Raw genomic sequence first — 19,007 nt, 5'->3', positions numbered from 1 at the left:
ACCTATTGTTAAAAATGTCCGTGTGGGCAGAAAATGTTGGAGTGGCTTTGCTTAAGAGTACTTTGGCAGCCAATTTCCATCAACAGTGATAACTTTATAATTAAAGCATGCACTCTAGCACTATTATTTTCTTTCTATGTCCAAGCCTGACCTTTTTTCCCCTCACTTTTTTATTCACCTATTTTCTTTTCTCCTTACCGTGCCCTGCCTTTAACCTGGTATGACAAACACAAAGGTTAGAAAAGCAGACAGCTGTTAGTAGACCGACCTCCTCCTGCCGCCCCAGAGCCTCTCCTATACGCACAAACACAAGCATAAGAGTATAGAGCGTATATACACACAGAAAACCTCTGCATGATAGCACAGTCACACATTAACACTGTCAACCTTGCTCTGTTTGCTTCTACGGTCGCACACAATTCCCTCTGTCAGTTTGGGTTGTGGCTGAGGAGGAAGCCTTTCCCAGTTGTCCCTGGATGGTCTGAAGCTGCCAGGCCAGGTGTACTCTGCAGTCACTCCTTGCGCCGGGGGAGCCGGCCGAGCTGAGCGCCCAGGCTCTAATCTGCAGGCTCTTCCTCGAACTGTGTGACACAGTGACCCCGCCTCGCCGCTCCACTGCGTTGTATACACTTGTTTAACACTGCAACAACATATTCCTGGCCACAACAAAATGAAAGTTAACTCACAGAACTTCAGACACCTCTGACACGCATTCTTTTGTTCTGACTTTAACTCGCCACAACTGCTGTTTCGCGCTCTACACCACTTGTGCTTTGTTATTTGTAAATGTCTGACCGCGGCCTGCACTGGCCCTTACACGCTGCAGGCAGTAACAGACAGGATGCAATGCGGTAAATGTTTCTCACATTCTCCATCTCCTCCCTCACAGTAAAAACACCAATGGTATCCTCATGTTGTAGTGCTGCATCTCCAGAGAACTCACTGTAAAGATAGATAAAAAAGCACAAACAAACATCCAACATGGCTTTTTTCCCTTCAGCAGGCGAAGTGCATTAGTGACCTTTAAAAGTGCTGCCTCCCTGGTGCTTTGCACACACCCCAAAGAAGAACAAACAACTAATAGGGCTAAAAAACTGACACACTTTAAAAAAAAAGATCAAACCATTTCTTGGCTGTGAGGCAGTGCCTGCTACATTAATGGTATTCAAAAATGTGGCCAAGACAAACAAACATCTTTGTAGGCAAAAGGCAAATGGATAAAAGTTTGTGCAGAATGAGGAGCACAAATATGTAAAAATGCTGTTTTGCTTTTTATATACAGTATTAAGTGCTGCTGTCTCATTGCCCAACATGTTGATAATGCTGTAGATCTATTCCATCATCTCTAACAACATCCATGTCTTTGCATTCACCTGCTTCACATTTCATTTCTCATACAAATGGGAAATAAAAGGCTAGGATTCTGAAGAAACAAGAGTGATACAGTTAGAGATGAGGACAGTGACAGTGGAGTTCACTTGAAATAGGCAACTCGCAGAAATTAAAGTATTTGTTTTCTTCATCTACAGAATGACCTTATTGGTTAGAATCGTGGGAGGCAGTAAGCTCACACCATATGACTCTATTTGCAGTGAATCTGTATCTGTATCTGTGCGTGTTTCTGCTTGTGTGTGCAAAGTGCAGTGGTGTTTGTGTGAGCGGACATCAGACAGAGCTACAAGGCCTACGGCACCGCTGGGAAGTGGATGAGGTCAGAATTGCAGAGGGCAGATGTCAAAGAGGAGATATTACCCTCCACATACCCACTCAACCAGGATAGGCCATTACGTGGTGTATTTCAAACATTAGATGGAAAATTAGGCGATATTGTGAATAATACACAAAAACCTCTCCAAGATGTCTGAGGGAGAGCAACCAGGAAATAAGTAATCATGCCAAACTTCTTATGAAATATAGAAAGCCACCAGATTCCTGCATAACTTTGTGCAGTCTGCTTGTACGGAGTAATAACTCCCCAAATTTAGCTCAGTTTGCTCTCTCCTGCTGCTTCTCGCAGCCTGATGGATGAGTGGCATGCTAGTCATGCCGCCTTGTGTCACCTGTGCAGCGCTCGCTCTGGGCAGGGAGACAGGGAGAGAGCCATGGGAGGTCTGGAGGAGGCCAGAGAGGGGGAGAAACAGACATCTGTGATTAACACATACAGAAACGTGTCAGTGTGGAGCATTCGCTGGGAGGCGCGCTGGGAGACGCTCACACACAACCTGCTCCACACAGCAGAAGTTTGCCTAAATAAAGACACAGATAAGAGGAGAAAATGTGGGGAGGCTGCGATGAGCCCACATCACATAGAAACGTGAGCTCTTAAAAAACACGAGGATAAACGAATTAATAGATTTGAGTGAAAAATACAGTTCAGGCTGAAGTGAAAGGCAGCTGTCTGCACAGGTGCATGTGCATAAATATTCACTCGTACACACACACACACACACACACACACACACACACACACACACACACACACACACACACACACACACACACACACACACACAACCACATGCATGCATCTCACACCTCCATTTGGCATGTGCTATTACAATGAACTGTTTGTAGTGTTGTTTAGAGACATGAAAGGACCTCTGGAGATGTGCCAACTTAAGACGGTTTGGGGGTTTGGAATGACAATTCCATTATTCTTTTCTAATACCATATGTTCAGATTACACACTTTTCTCTCTCTCTCTCTCTCTCTCTCTCTCTCTCTCTCTCGCTCTCTCTCAACAAGTTAATTACTGAGATCTGGAAAAGCGACGGCAAGAAGAAAAACAAGCAGTCAGATGAGCACAAATGAGACAAACCCCATTTCGAAGTGAAAAAGTAGGGTGAATGGTACAGTTAGTTAATTAGTTATATTTTATTTCTGTGTCATGCCAAACATTTTGGCCCATCCCCCATGGGATTACAAGACACCACAAACGTACTTATTTAACGTCTTCCTGTCGCATATACAAATCATTCGGAGAAATACATGAATACAAATATATACATATATACATATATATACACACACACACACACACACACACACACACATTACATACAAATACGTACAATTATTGCCCTCAAACATTTCATTGACTTTCCATTTGACCTCCAAATAAAGTGTTTTAGATAATCTGGCCAAGTTGTTGGCTCGTTTATAACTCTGATCATCTGATGGCTCATGTTTCCTTCCCTGTAGGACTATGTTGTCAGGATGTTCCAGGTCTCAGCACGTGCATTAATAACCAATAGAAATGATGACCAAGACTACAAAACTAAGAACCAAGTTGTAATATACCAAAAATATTCCAGTTACATGCCTAACCCAAACCTACAGTAATTCTGACCTCACAAGGTCTAAAACTCTGATTCACAATACAATAAATACCAAAGCACACTAGTACAAGTGGACAAGGTTGAACTACTTGCTAACTGGGGATAATCTGACTCGATGGCTGCTGGATGCACAGACACTAAACACATGTACAATTGCAGAGGCAACAACATGTGTTAAAGATGGCATCTCCTTAACTGAATACATTAACCTGGTGATTGTCTGGGAGTAAGATAACATTTCAGATAAACAGACGAGGTAATGAGCTCCTGCAAGGTGAAGGAGACCACAAGGGAGGACAGAGGAACAAGAAACTAAACCAACAACAACCTGTATCTCGCTTCCAACTTCCAGTGCCGGTCCTGATGTAAACTTGAATTGTTAAGAGGACGCTTTGAGGAGTCTTTGTCTCTGAGGAGTTACACAAGCAGAAACACACACACGCACACACACACACACACACACACACACACACACACACACACACACACACACACACACACACACACACACACACACACGCACACACAGGAATGGTTCCACAGAGAGATTCAGTGAGCCATCTGCCAAATTAGGCCATGAGCCATGAGCCCACAACTTTACTGTTCTATTCAATTTTCAATTACTGGGCTAGAGGCTTAAGTACAAGGTCTGTATACACGCATTTGAACACATAGACATATTAATAGAAAATATATTTCTTTCACACATGCATCCAATATGAGATTAGATGAATCATGCAAACACGGCTGAGTTATTCATAATGACTCCATAATGGATAACTTACACGGTACAACTACTTGTTTGGATTTTTTTTAATTTTAATTCAACACTTGGCATGGAGATGCACAGTGTTGAGATGCAACAGCTTATGTGAGAAATCAGCTCCTGAAGGGAAAACACACATTGATATACATACTTGCATATACATGAGCATACAAACATATATTAAGTTATGTTAATTAACAAACACATAAAGACACCAACAGAGACTTCTAAGCCAGCAGCAGAGCTGCTTCGGTAACCAGTGCCAGCTACATCCCTTCTAAAATGTCAGAGACGTACATAACAGAAAGGGTGTGAGGTGATAAACGCACCCGACTGAAAATGTCAGTGTCACCCGTTGCCATGACAGCCAGCAAAGTTTGGCAAGGACTAGAGTGCTTCAGCCAAAGGCCAGATTATTTGCTACAGCTAATTATACAACAAGTAGATTCAACCAGGCAACCTGATTGGCCAACGAGCTCAAATCCGCATGATAGCACACCATGCTCATCACTAAAAATATTACGCCGCCATTTTAATGTCGACATCCCAGAAATAAATCACAAACTGTTTTTGAAACATTTTTATCCATGAAAATACATCACAAAACACAGTGGAACACACAGGAGCGTTCCAACATATTTATATAAAGTGATTCATTGGATTAAATAAATTAGTCTTATCATACAATGCTTTGGAGTTATTAAAAATGTTTGGATCAAATCAGCTGTGCCGGTGAGTAGGTGACACGGTGCTATGTTAAAAATAGCCTACACAGTTTGCAAACGATCCATCCATGGAAAATTATTTTTTTCAGCAGATATCTAGTTACAACACAAAGCAATGCGAAGCAGTTTTGTGTTTTTATGTGCAGTATTTATTCAGCTTAGGAAATCCTACGATCTCTAAAAAGATAACATTAGCTTAAGTAAGCTGGCTAAGGTTGACTAAGCAAGGACTACAAATCCTCTCTGTTCTTTTTTTTATTTTTTGTGAGCAAATTGCCCCACAATATGAATGCAGTTTGATTATTTCTTTTGTTTTGTTGGTAACCATTGTATGTATAACTGTAATATTACACAAGAGCTAATACTGCTTACTTGAGCCTGTGATTTCTAGTATGAAAATATACAGGTGTGTGCTGTACAAAAAGCATGTCTTTTATCCCTCAAATCCCTCTCATTATTTCATATAAGTTGACTGAGCCCAAATAGAATCAATTAGGAGGATTTGTTTGCTTTGTTTACTTTGTTCTTGGAGAACAGACAAATGCCTGAAGCTCCTCCACTCCCCTTGCTAATGCGGGTCAGTGTTAGTGTAGTGTCCAGAGGTTATGAAAACCTTCACACAGAAAAAAGCAAACACATGCCCTTTTCTGTATTGATACAAATAAAAACTAAGAAAAGAACACTTAATCAGACTCTGCCAGTGACAGTAATCATTCAGAAAATATGAGTCAGAGACACCAAACTAAGCAAACAGTCTGAAACCTACTTCAGAACCAGGGTGCTGCTGGTGAGGATTCAAGAGTTGTTTAGAAAGTAACTTGAGGGAAGTGGGCAGATGGAAGGAGGTAAGAGCTATAAAGGAACATGTGGGGTCTCTGTGGTCCTTACTGTTGATCAGTCATCAGTAAGCCCACCCTAAAGCTGGCGTTACATGTTAAACATTTTAATGCAGTTTGGTTAGGTCAAACAAAGAAGCACTATTGAAACTGTAGCAAAGTTGAAACTAATTAAACCTGGTGCAGTTAGGTTCATGACATTGTCAGTATAACACCCCATATGCTGAGTGACCAGAATTATAGAAACACGTGTATGATATTATGCAATACAAGAGCCAAGAACTACTAGCTTGAGTTGTTGTTAAACATACTGTTTTAAGTTGTGTTTGTTTAGTTAGTTGTTTAGTTTTTAGGCAGTACTCTGTGTTGTCCGTTATATTCCTGAGTTGAATCTTCAAGTTTCACAAAGGTAATATTTATTACTTAACTTTTGTATTTGATTTCATTATTGTAAAATGTAAGGGGGTTTCTAGTTTTCAGGATATCTCAAAAACTGATTTTAGTTACATTTGGTGAAAAGTTATAGGGAAGAAGCCAAGAAATAATTGATTAGTTGACAAAACGATCTTAACTAAGTGTCCACTTACTTGCTTGTTCTGAAGCTTATGACAACATCCCATGCTCTCCACCAACAGATGTCAATCAATCAAGAATTAATTACAAATTAAATTACATGTAGGTTTTTATTTATTTTTCTGGATAAATTGTCCAAACATGTTGTCCTCCATGTAGGCCTTTGACACTTCTGCCAACAACATAGATTCAAATGCATATATTTATATATTGATACATTCTTTGCAAAACAAGACACTCACAAGACACATTCCATTTTCACCCTATCTGAATACGGTTTTCAGATAACTTGTTGCCAAATCATTCATAAACGCAGTGTGCAATTGCAGCCAAAAGTACACATTTTATGAACATATCAACTCTAAGCGATCATGCAAAATTTGAACTGCAGGAAAGGACACGTGTATTTTTCTTTCCTGAGTATTACAAAAAAAAAGAATCTGTTGTAAATAAAAATAGAAATGATGATTTTGTATAACTCTTATAATCTTTCTTTTTCCAAACGATAAGTTGTACTTTGAAGTCACAATTGCCATTGTTTTTCTGGTGCTCTCTGGCGGTGTGAAGCAGCTGCTGTCTGTGTTCCTGGAGGCAGGTACAGTATGAACCGTTCACTAATTATTATGGAAATTGTGCATTGTTGTTGTGCAAAGCAGTACAATGACAAAGTTTCTTATTTTATAAATGACTATACTTGGCTAAGACCTTGCAGTTGCCACAGTTACAAATGTTAAAGTCAGTGTACTTAAAAGTGATCTCACTTCCATAATTTGAAAGCATAAAGACAAGTTTTTAAAAGGCTGAAGCTTCGTTTTGGGAATTCATTTGCTGTTGTGTTTTAGGTTAAGGTCAACATACACAATACGTGATAGTTAAGATTTTTTTAAGGGACCTATACCATTTACAGTAGTGAGTGTATTAATGCGATATCAAAGATATCGCATTAATTAAGATATCAATAGTCAAACTGCAGGGAGGTCATAGCAATAGCAATCAGGTAAAACGGTCATAATAGATGGATGAACATCAGAGGTGCTTTGTACTCCGATTTGCTTATTGCAGCTTTGATTAAAACTGAGCCCTTAACTGTGACACACATTTACACATCTACACCATCTGGTTGCTTAAGGAATGCTTCATAAACATTTTTATTCTTTACAGTTTTTCTTGATTGCTTTGACCTGCTTAAAATAACTGGGATCCACTCAGTTTTCATCATCACTGTCTCAGCAGAGTAGAAGACACCTCTTGCAAATGTGTTAACCCTTTCTCATTGGATTGACACATTTTCCCCACACTTTTGCCGAACAGTTAACACGGATGTCATTCAAGCAGTCCAAACTCCATTGTTTTAGCTATGGTAACCAAACAGAAAGCATCTGTTCCTAACTATTAGAAACTACTTACATAAGTATGAAATCACTGAAGCACCTGTTTGACACTCCTTCACACAAATCTTCAATTAGCAATCAGTCTGCAGGTCTTAAAGGTGCAGCATCTCTGTTGTTCTTTGCCAACACGGATGGAAGAGGTCTAAGACAGAAGAGACTGAGTTTCAATAGTGGCTATTTCTTATACTTTACAGTAATAGATGTTTATATTTTACTGTAATAGATTTTATTTTCTTAATTTCTTATACTCTAATAGATTTTATTTTGGTTTACATGTATTTTGTGTAATATTTACAGTATTTCAGTTTTCAGCCACAGTTTGAAATAAGGATCAATGGAATCAATAAAATTTGCATCAAAGCATTTCTGATTCTGGATCCAAATCTTTGCAAGAAGGCAAATTTGTCAACAAATGTCACTGGCATGAAAGCTGCGTACAGTAATAGGCTACAATAGCAATGGTGCACTGATTCACACTGAGTGCTGTATTTTGTATTTTGTAGTCCACTGTGTAATGGTTGATTGGAAGAGCTCATACACTTGTTTGCAAGTTGTGTTGTTTGAAGGCAAAATTTGCTTTTGTTGCATATTTTAAATGTTTTGGCACGGTTACAGCCTTTTGCAAACAAAATGTGTCATTTTGACCATGAGTGCCACTGTTTCGGCCTGTGTGTTAACTGTTTTGAAAAATGTGAGCTGTAACTGTAATGCGAGCTGACACTGAGGTGGCTCAGTGGAAAGCTGTGGGATTTTTCTATATGTGTCTGTTGTCTTTCTATATGTGTTAGTACTGTAATAGACCTGTCCAGAGTGTACCCCACCTCTCACCCAATGTATGCTCTTCAACACTGATGTGTGAACTTTTACTTTTTACCTCCACCAATTTAATAATAAAGAGAGCTTGGTTCAATTACGTCCAAATTCTTGTTATTATTATGTATCATCATTACAGAGAGAACAGCCATGTTTCTCAGAAGTGGGGCCCTAAAGCTGCAGGTAATGAATCTTCATTAATTGGCCAAACGTCTTTTACAGTAGTATACTGTATGTCACAAAATTATCTGCATATGTAGAAAAGGTTATTGCTTTTGCACTGTCCTCTTCGTTTGCGTAAAGATCAAGTGATAACACTATCAAAGCCCCAATCTGCAACTTATTTTGTTTGTTATTGTTCAGATACAAGTAAGTCCTGAGAGAGTGTGGACAAACCTTGTTCTGCAGCTTTCACAAGCTTTTGCAAAAATACATAATGTAAACAGCTTAAAAATGTAAGGCTTTTAATGAAAGACGTAATGGAGCAGTTATTTCTTTAATACTTTTTAAAAACACTCCACACTGCAATCAAGGGACATTTATATTCAGGTGGCAGTAGCTCAGGCCGTAGGGAGTTGGGAGTTGGGTTAAGAACCGGAGGGTCACTGGTTCAAGTTCCCGTACGGACTGAAGTACGGAGTGTGGACTGGTAGCTGGAGAGGTGCCAGTTCACCTCCTGGGCACTACCAAGGTGCTCTTGAGCAAGGCACCCAACTGCTCGGGGCGCTCATCCAAGGAGCAGCCCCCTCACTCTGGCATCTTTCCATTAGTGTGTTTAGCATGTATAGGTCCTGAGCATGTTTTTAATTCAGGCCTGTGTTCAATGTGTGTGCAACTGTACTAACAGAGTTAAATTGTGAATTTCCCCTCGAGGGATAAATAAAGGCATTCTTAAAACGCATGGTAAAGTGTTTGTGGTCCAAAACAGATTAAAAAAATGTAGATGTAGCCCAGTTGCTGCTCTGTGATTCAGTCAACATTTACCTTTAAGGGGCTTTATATGAAAAGTCGTTCTCCAAACGTTTAGTAATAAGCATCCTCACGAGGTGATGAGTTTGCACAGTCAGCACATTAACACTTCCTTACAGCTGAAGTATAGCACTGAACAAAGAAGAGGCTCCTGTCTGTTATAAAAACATCAACAGTGATAGGTACGCTACATAGGAGCAATAGAAAACCATAGTGAGTTTTCCTTTTTAAATAGCACCCTCTCACTAGTCCAAACAGAGAGAGTGGGCTATATATTTTTCTTTCTGCTCAGGGGAGAGAAGTCTGAATGTTTGACAGGACAGGGGAGGGTATTTTTCTTCTGTTTTGATTTCGGTCATACCTTGCAAAGTTGTGAGCAACGAACCAGCACATTAACTCTTAAACCTTTTCCCTTAAGCAAACATGTATTTTTTACCCTCGCTTCCTTGGGTCTTAAGTCCCACAAACCTACTTGGTGTGGTCCATTTCCACCAGTTCATTTGGCCACAATTTTGCTTGTATTGTTGGATGTTTTGTCTCCTATCACAATGACAGAAAGTCATTCTGACAAAATGTACAAAAAGCATGTCTTTTATCCCTCAAATCCCTCTTGTTGTTTACTCATTATTTCATATAAGTTGACTCAGCCCAAATAGAATCAATTATGAGGATTTGCTTTGTTTACTTTGTTCTTGGAGAACAGACAAATGTTTGAAGCTCCTCCACTCCCCTTGCTAATGCGGGTCAGTGTTAGTGTAAAGACTGAGCCTGTATAAAACCCTCACACACAGAAACAAGCAAACAGATGACTGATAGTCTGACGTCTAGCAGTAGTTCTGACACAGCGTCTCACACACTCTGACAACACATTAGCTTGTGCAACACAGTCAACGCAATCACCTCCTGATCCGCAAAAGGCCAAGTGTTGACTTTGACAAAGGCCAAATCGCTTCTCACTCTCTTCTAATCCCCCTCTTTCCTGTCTTCCTCTTTTAACCTTGTTCCCTGTATTACCTATTGGTTTTTACTTTTTCATTTGTGTAAATGTGTGTGCAAATGTGCTAATTCCCGATGGTGTAATGTAAGGCTGAAACTAACAATTGTCGATTCATTTTAGATTATTTACTCATTAAGTCGATTAATCAGTCACTTTATAAAATGTCAAAAAATTGTGAAAAATGTCTATCTCTGTTCCCAATAGACCAAAGTCATGTCCCAAATACCTTCTTTCATAATGACATAACAGATATATAACAGAAAAAAGCATAGGGCTATAATAGTCAAATAATCTGTCGTTTTGGTCTTAGTTGACTAAGATTTCTTTAATCAGTTAGTAATTTGTTATGATTTTTCATGCTGAATGACTTATTTCCAAAAAACTTATGAGCACATCTCTGGTAAACACAAGATTTAAAGTAATGCTTTTGCATGATTCTTTGTGGAGAAACTCAGTTTTACACATCTATTGATGAACTGTCAATTAGTCGACAAAATCAAGAGCGCTAGTCGGCTAAGAATGTTTTTCGTCAAGGGCAGCCTTGTAAAGCAGGACATTTTCATATTTTAAAAGCTGAAAAAAGCTATGCTTTTGCCTTTTTGGTTGAAAAATTACCTAAATCATTAATCAATTATCAAAATGGTGGTGTTGGTAAATGTTACAGCTCTAGTGTATTGTCGGGCGACATATATTAGGTGCTATATTTTCTTATTAGAGCCTTATATCTTTGCACCTTACTGTGGTCAATGCACAGCTTTGTATGAGCTTATCCAGTATAAGGAATCTGGTAGAGAGACGAGATGAAAACATGTGTTGGCATCAAAGTCTCTAGGGGATAAATGTCCAGTGTACCTGAAGCTCTCACTCTGCCTGGCTTTTACCAGCTTGTGTTTCTGTCCAGGCCACTGGATTTTTCCAGGATAAAATCTTTTCTCTCTGTCTGTCTCTCCTGGGCTGTTTCTCTGTGGCGCCACAGGGGAACAGTGAGACCAAGAGTGAGCCTCCGAGAGCAAATTATGTACATTTAAATGAACCGTTTCCTTGAGTCTGCTCAGCTCAGCGCTGAGAAAGAGTTCAGACGGAACGGAGCTGGAACAGGAGGTTGAGAGGATGTGTATGTGTGTGTGTGTGTGTGTGTGTGTGTGTGTGGGGGGGGGGGGGGAGAGTGTGTATCAGTGATACATTTTGTGCAGCCCTGAGTAGGAGTGTTAAACTTGAGTGGACCCCAGGCCCTCGCTTAGCCTTAATAGCTTTCCTGTCCACCTCCTGCTGCATTAGAGTTACATTTCCACTCTAGGGGGACGTTCCTTCTTTTATATATTTATTTATTCTATTTTCTATCCCTGTCCAAATGCAATGGCTCCTTCCACGCAGTCACTTCACAGAGGTGGTGCTGCAAGGCTCATTTCAAAAGCCACCTAAACACTCCTGCAATGGGTTTGGCAGCGATGGAGAGACAAGGAAAGTTTCAGCAACCATCAGCCCTTCTCACACACACAAGCACGCATGACGCACGCACGCACGCACGCACGCACGCACACACACACACACACACACACACACACACACACACACCTGTGGCTTTGTTTTAGATTCAGACAATGCATCATGGAGCCTCTTTTGTTTGTCAGGCTGTTCCATTATTTACCTCCTCCTCTTCCCCCTCCACCTGGGCCATCGGATGCCATTTATCATCCCTGAGAAACCCTGCGTCCGCTAGGACTTGAAAACCTGATGAATAAGTAAACTAGTTCCTCCACGCTGCCACACACTTCCTGTCCTTTTCACAGGAACAAAGACAAAGCGCTGGGATGCAGTGCTACAGTCACAGCCCTGAGTGGACTCCACACAAACCAGACTGAACAGGCTTTCACTTCTCTCGCCCCATAAAAAAAAATTCCCTGACCTCGAAAAGCTTTTCTTTGATTCTCAAAGCCGTTTAACTGCTTTCGAATTTTTTCTACAAGTCATTAAAGTCATTAAGCTACACGATAAGAGGAACTCAGAAATGGTGGTAAATCGGCCCCTCTGCGAGATTATACCGCCTCTTGCCTTATCTGCTGCTCTTATACTGTCTGTACTGTAGCTTAGTCTACAAGTACGACGCACAGTCTGCTCCAGTCTTCAGCTCCGGCTTTCTCCAGCGAGCTTCCATACAGTCCACCGTTTGCCAGCCTGCCAGGCAGCGCTGTCTAAGCATTTCTGTCTATCCAATGAGCTGGAGTCAGCCAAATAGTGATCTGCTGTTAGTTATTCAATTATTTCACCCGGCCGGCCTCCACGCCCAGGGGCTGCTGGTCGGGGGTACTGGGTGTGCTGTCCTGTGTGCAGCTGCCTGCTCCCTGCGGGGGAGCGGGAGGACACCCTACAGAATCATGCTCATTCACCACACCAATAGAACAGAGTTAGCTCAGATTTAGCCAAGTAGATAAACAAGACACTCAGGTGTCATCTCTTTTGCCTAATTTCATGCCGCCAACCTGTTTCTTTATATTTTTATAATATATATTTTTTATTTTTATACTTCTTTATTTGTCTTTTGGTGTCTTGCGGTGAATGTGTGTAAATCCCTGTGAGTGCCTGTGAGTGTTTGAAGTAATTGATATTGTGAAAGTATTCCCATGTGGACTGTAAGTTCCCAATAACTTTTAAGTGCACTAATACCAACAAGGCTCCAAGCCGCAGGCATACCCTGGATGAAATATCTGCTGTGTCTGCCAGGAGACAAATCTATTCTCTGCTTTCAGTAAAATACTGTCTATGCAGCGATATCTTATTTGTAGAGTCTCACAGGGACCAATTGAAGTTAGCGCTTTCCATCCCTGTGCTTTGTGTGCTAATTACAAGGGTCAGCAAGACTGATGGCTTAACAGAGAAGGTTAGAAGATGAGGTTATCACTGTCCGACTCTCTCTCTTTCTCCATTATTCCCCCACCTTTTCCCTTTTTGTCTTTATTTCAGGCTTTTTCTGCTGCTCCACAGGGTGCTCATGGATGAGTAGACCAACTCAGCTGCCACGAAATATCGATTCAATGAGCTGCCATAAATGATAATGGCTGACATGAGTGAATTTCCATATCCTCTGAATGCCATGCCAATGTTTGTGCTCCAGGTAGCACCATTGGATGTACATGGAGGTCATGTGAAGGATCTGCCTCCTCTCCCGCTACCCTTCTTCCTCTTCAGGGGTTTCTTTCTTTCTCTCTATCTTTTTGATTCATGCTCTCTCTATCTTTCTCTATGTGTTGACATAATTCAAGCCCCCTCTAGTGCTGCTCCTCTAGAGATGAGAAAATGTGCGGTAAAGGGGCATGCTGAGGGATAATGGCATGGTCCCTCATGTGGCTGCCATTTTAACACCCCACACATCGACTGGAAAAGACTTCACCAGCATGTCACAAATTCATGTCAGCCATCACATTATAGTACAGCTTTTTTAAATTTAAAACCTTCTCTTAACCTTGTAATGTGTATATGAGAGAGGGGTTGGAAAGGAGAGTCATCTCATCTTCACACTCCTGACTTCAGGTGTTTCTGCCTCTGCTGTCTTAACAGTTTTTTGTTTTGTCTTTGAGAAATCAACTGTGTGTCAGCAAACACGGTGCTGTGTAATATACTGTCTAACCCACCAATTATACTGTGAGAATTTTAGAGCTGAGATATGCAGATTGCTTCCACCAGGACCTGAATGGAACATTTGTATTTTCACTCACCCATGCAGCATAAATGTGACTCAATATTCATCGTCTCAATAAGCACATATTAAACCATTAATGCAATGCACGCCCTCGCCCTCCAAATAACCTAATTAGTCTTCAAATGAGATGTCGGCTGGTCTCTCATATTGTCTCATTTCACAGAAATCAGGGGGGGGGAATCCACCGAGACAAGACAGATAGCGCAGCTGTCTTAAAAAGTGCTTAACTAGACCCCAGCACCGTGACGATCCACGAGGGATCATTCCCAATCACATACACACAGAAAACACAAAAGAAACTGATGAACATGTATTCCTAATGAACAAATGTAATGTAAGCAAACACATACATGCGCCCGGAAAAAAATGCCAACTCACACGTCACTCGCCCCAGGCCCTACAGTACATGCACAGGCTGGGAGGCTGGTTGGCTGGGTGGGTGGTGGGTGGGGGGTTTCCTACTCTCCGGAGAAGAGTCAGCTCCCTCAGGTGATAATTAGCACTGCAGTTCAGTGACCTTGCTGAGGCTTGAACACGGGAAGGAAACGCCTTGAAAGTTTCAGTCCCACATATTGTTCCCCACCTACAATCTAAAGAAAGATAGAGTTACAAAATGTGGAGTTTTTGCTTTGTTGATTATAGCAGACAAACCAGACAAAGAGATATAAAACAAAGAGAATGAGCCTCAGAAGTGAAACAGCATTTGATATCTATGAAACGTCAAACCTAACAACAGACTACTTGGCTGTAGGGGACTAGTTCTCCCAGGCTTCTAGTTGAACTATTGGACTCTGTGGTTCAACGTTTTTTATTTTTATTTTTTTTATTTACAATTGATCTTTATAATTGTTTTCAATAATAAATTAATCGTTCAATCTATAAACTGGGGAAAAGTGCCCATCACAGACTTCCCAGAGCCCAAAGTGATGTTACTAATAATTAGATTTTTCCAAACCAAAACCCCAAAATATTCAATCATTTTTTTATTTATTTTTTGTGGCATTTTAGGCCTTTATTCGATAAAACAGTTTAGACATGAAGGGGGAGAGAGGGGGAATGACACGCAGCAAAGGGCCACAGGTCGGAATTGAACCTGCAGCCGCTGCAGCGAGGACTGAGCCTCTGTCCATGGGGCCCACGCTCTACCAGGTGAGCTATTTTGGCGCCCCGAAAATATTCAATCTAGAATGGTCCCAGCTTCATCACATTTGAGAAGCTGGGACCAGTTTGTCATTTTTTTTACATTTACATATACATTTACATAATCCACCCATTAAATGACATATGCAGTTCATTTTGTCTTGTTGTCTACAGTGAATCAACTACTTAACTTTGTGTTGTTTAATTTAAAAAAGCAGCGTTCATTTGGCTCCATCAGTGAACCAGTGGGTATAAGTCCAGAGCCGCTGGATGATCCAGCATCAGAAACCATCACTATCACTTCCGATCGCCAGCAGCCATCGCTGCAACTGAGCACATGTGACGCGAACACCCGAAGTTCCACAGGGTCACCTCCACCCACCTCTCCTCTCTACCACAGAGCTTTGGCTGTTGTGACAGCTCTGCTGCATGGGAGCATCTATTTCCACACAGACCTTGATCTTGAGTGACTTCACACTCAACCCTCAGTCTCTGATCAGATGTGCCACACATAAACCCTGGACTGATCACCTGCAGGATCTCAAGTAAGTGCAGACCTCGGCTGAGGAGTGAGAGCGGGCCTCTAATGGGCAGAGCTTTGAGTTGAGGAGAGCTTCAGATAAACCACACAGGTCCTCTGACTAAACGCTGTGACGAAATGCAATAGTCCAACTGCTGCCAACCTTCTGACTCAATAATAAACAGGATAGAGCTGCTAGCTTGCACAGAACAACAGGATGTCTAATTCAACCCTAAATTACTCTCTCCAACACCGTTCTCCTTTTCTCCTTTTCTCCTTTTCTCAGTGAGTCACCCTTGTCTTCAACACACACACAAATGATCAAACTCTAGTGTTATTGCAGACGTCTCACCCTCCACAGGCGGATAATTACAGTGTTAGTGATGGGGTGAGGCGGAGGGTGGGGATGGTACAGACTGGGGAGGAGGAGGGGTAAAGGAGAGAGTGGAACAGCACAATAATACATCACCACAGTGCTCAACACTCACCCCTCCTCGGCAACATGCCCGCTCCAACCCCCCGCCAGCAGTTTGGCAGCGTGCCCGAGAGTGACAAGGTGACACCGGCTCTTTTTTCATGCGCTGCAGCTCCATGCCACTCCAATCAAACTGCGAGCAGCACCTCTGCTTCACAACAACACGCCAGCAGCTGACTGGCAGGAGGAGAGGCAAACCAGAGCCGCGATCGGACATAAATCATTCGCTGGTTGACAACTGCCGCCAAATGTTGATTGCTTTCTGGTTATCTTCAAACCCCTTGTTTCATTGTGATAGCGGCAACATATGTCGAGCGTAAAAACAGGAATGTGTAAATAAAAGTCTCTGTGTTTACAGGCTTGGTGGCTCAAATGAATAAATCTGTATCTGTACAGCAATGCAACGTATCTAATTGAAGTGCACAATAAGCACATATTGTAGTGTGCTGTAGTGAAATATAATTTTCATACTACTTTTAAAAGAAAGGCAACTATACATAAGGAATAAAAACACAATCCAGCAAATAAAAAAGTGGGTTGCTTGAAATAATGCCCATTGTGTCTGAAATGTGATATGTAATCAAAAGCAGAATGTTACCATTCATTACATCAACGCTCTCATACTGTAGCTGTTCTAATAGTTAGTAACAATGACCATCATAGACCGTTTACAAATGAATTACAAATTATGTTTGCCAATTCAACAATCAAAACCAAAGCTGCACTGAAATGAGAGCTGGCCCCATTTCCTATACTTCAAACTGCAAACACGTGGGTCGGCTGAGTATTCCTTAACACTCAATATGTTGATGCGTTAGTTTCTGGGCTCCACAGTATGTGATTTAAAAAGGAGTAACATTTTTGCGGAGAAAAATCATTCACGAGAGTCTAGACTTATTGTCTTATTTCATAAATTTGAACTAATATATGATTTAACTGGTCTAATCAATGCATTTTATTGTCTTCCAAAAATCGTTACAACACCCACAGTGACACTGTGGATCTACAAGAACAATAATAACAACATCAACACTGCAATGTGTTTTAAATACAAGGGTTCCTAATATGACATTCACCATCATCCCTAATGATTCTCTCTAATGTGTCTCTGAATTGCAGCTATTGACACCACTGTCACTTTACCATGAATTGTTTCAGGGTTGACCTAGTACTGAACTTAGCGACTCTATTTGGCCTCTTGACAGCTGTATCTCTCTTACTACGTGCATCACGATAATGGTCAAACAACTGAGACAACATCTCATATAAAGAATGATTGCTTATGCTCGAAAGATCATTTTCATAGCCAGACATGGCAGAATTATTCGCTTGAATTAATAGCACTGCTGTTGAGTCGTGCATGTTCCAGGCTCCAAACACGGCAGTGCTACCACAGCACTAAATATGCAACTAACCTCGATGAAGGCAGGGGTTGTACTGTAAAATCTTTAAAAACCAAACCAGTGTTTAAAATGCACTTCACAGTTTTTCATTTCTTAGCAAATGAGGAGACGCATTTCACAATATACTGTAACTTAGATTATCCTCCTGAAGTGTCACTGACATGAGAACCTCATTTTGAACTTATACAACCAATGCTGAAACAGTATTAACATGTACCAAGCTCAGTTAATTTGACAAAAAGCATGTGGATATCGGTACATTAATATGAAATACAAAAATAAGGTGGAACTAATTTAGATGGCAGCAAAGGAAGAAATAAGTATAGTGCGACAAAGTCCGCTACAATTACCTTAACCTTAACAAAGATAACTCAAACCAATCTTTCCCTTAACTAAACCAAGTCATTTTTGTGCCTAAACTTAACCAAACCAAACCCTAACCACAGCCTGGACACATCATGGAAATGGATTTATTTTTTAACAGCAATTTGTGACAAATGGTATTGTTCTGCCGATATGGCCATCAGATCAGAAAACTTTGTGTTGCTCTAGGACATTTTACATATTTTGTCATTTAATTTGGAGCCCTCGTGCTGGAGAGATGCCGTAAAGACAGGTTGCACATTTTCACAGAAAGAGCTGAAGTGGGCTTCAGTGGGGGGAAAGAAGCACGTTTTTATAATATGTTTTTAATGCATCATTACTAACTCTACCACTTCATATGTATTGTGAACCACACAGTACATGGCTTGTTCAGGAACTGGCAAAAGCAAATGAAGTTTAAAGGAGAATTCTTGATTCTTGATCGCTATATATCTCCTATGTAAGGAGTACTGTCGATAGGAAAAAAACGAACAAAATCAGTGCTAGCAAACTGGAGTAGCTGCAGCTACGTCCAGAGCTCCCAGTTAGCTAAAATGCCAGTGGTCGGAGCATCTTATAAAGAGTGCCTTTGTGCCTCTCAACAGACACAAATGCAATTAAAATGTCTGTGCAACATGAACAGGGCCCTTATGTGACAACAAGATGCGTTTTCAACTCAGACATTGTGAAGTAACCGTTTAAATTCAAAGTTTGTACTGTCACCTACCTGCGTTGGTCAGTTAGCCGGGCTAAGAGGCCCAACCGGCATCCTCGCTTCTGCTCTCTCCCGCCGCCGCCGCCTGCCGCTGCCGACAACAATCCATGGCGCGCCAGTGGTCTGGCTATGTCCTCCACGAAAACTTGAAGTTTATTTCCCCCTCAGAATAGGTAATTGAGCACTGTAGTGGCTATGACTGTATCAGTGACTATGTAACTACATGGTAACGGCCCAAATGATGCCTATGGCTTGCACAGCGTTGAGATATTTTTATTATTCAGAT

This window comes from Sander vitreus, chromosome 15 (genome assembly GCF_031162955.1).
Source record: "Sander vitreus isolate 19-12246 chromosome 15, sanVit1, whole genome shotgun sequence".
NCBI classification, from domain to species: domain Eukaryota; kingdom Metazoa; phylum Chordata; class Actinopteri; order Perciformes; family Percidae; genus Sander; species Sander vitreus.
This window is presented reverse-complemented; position numbering follows the sequence as displayed.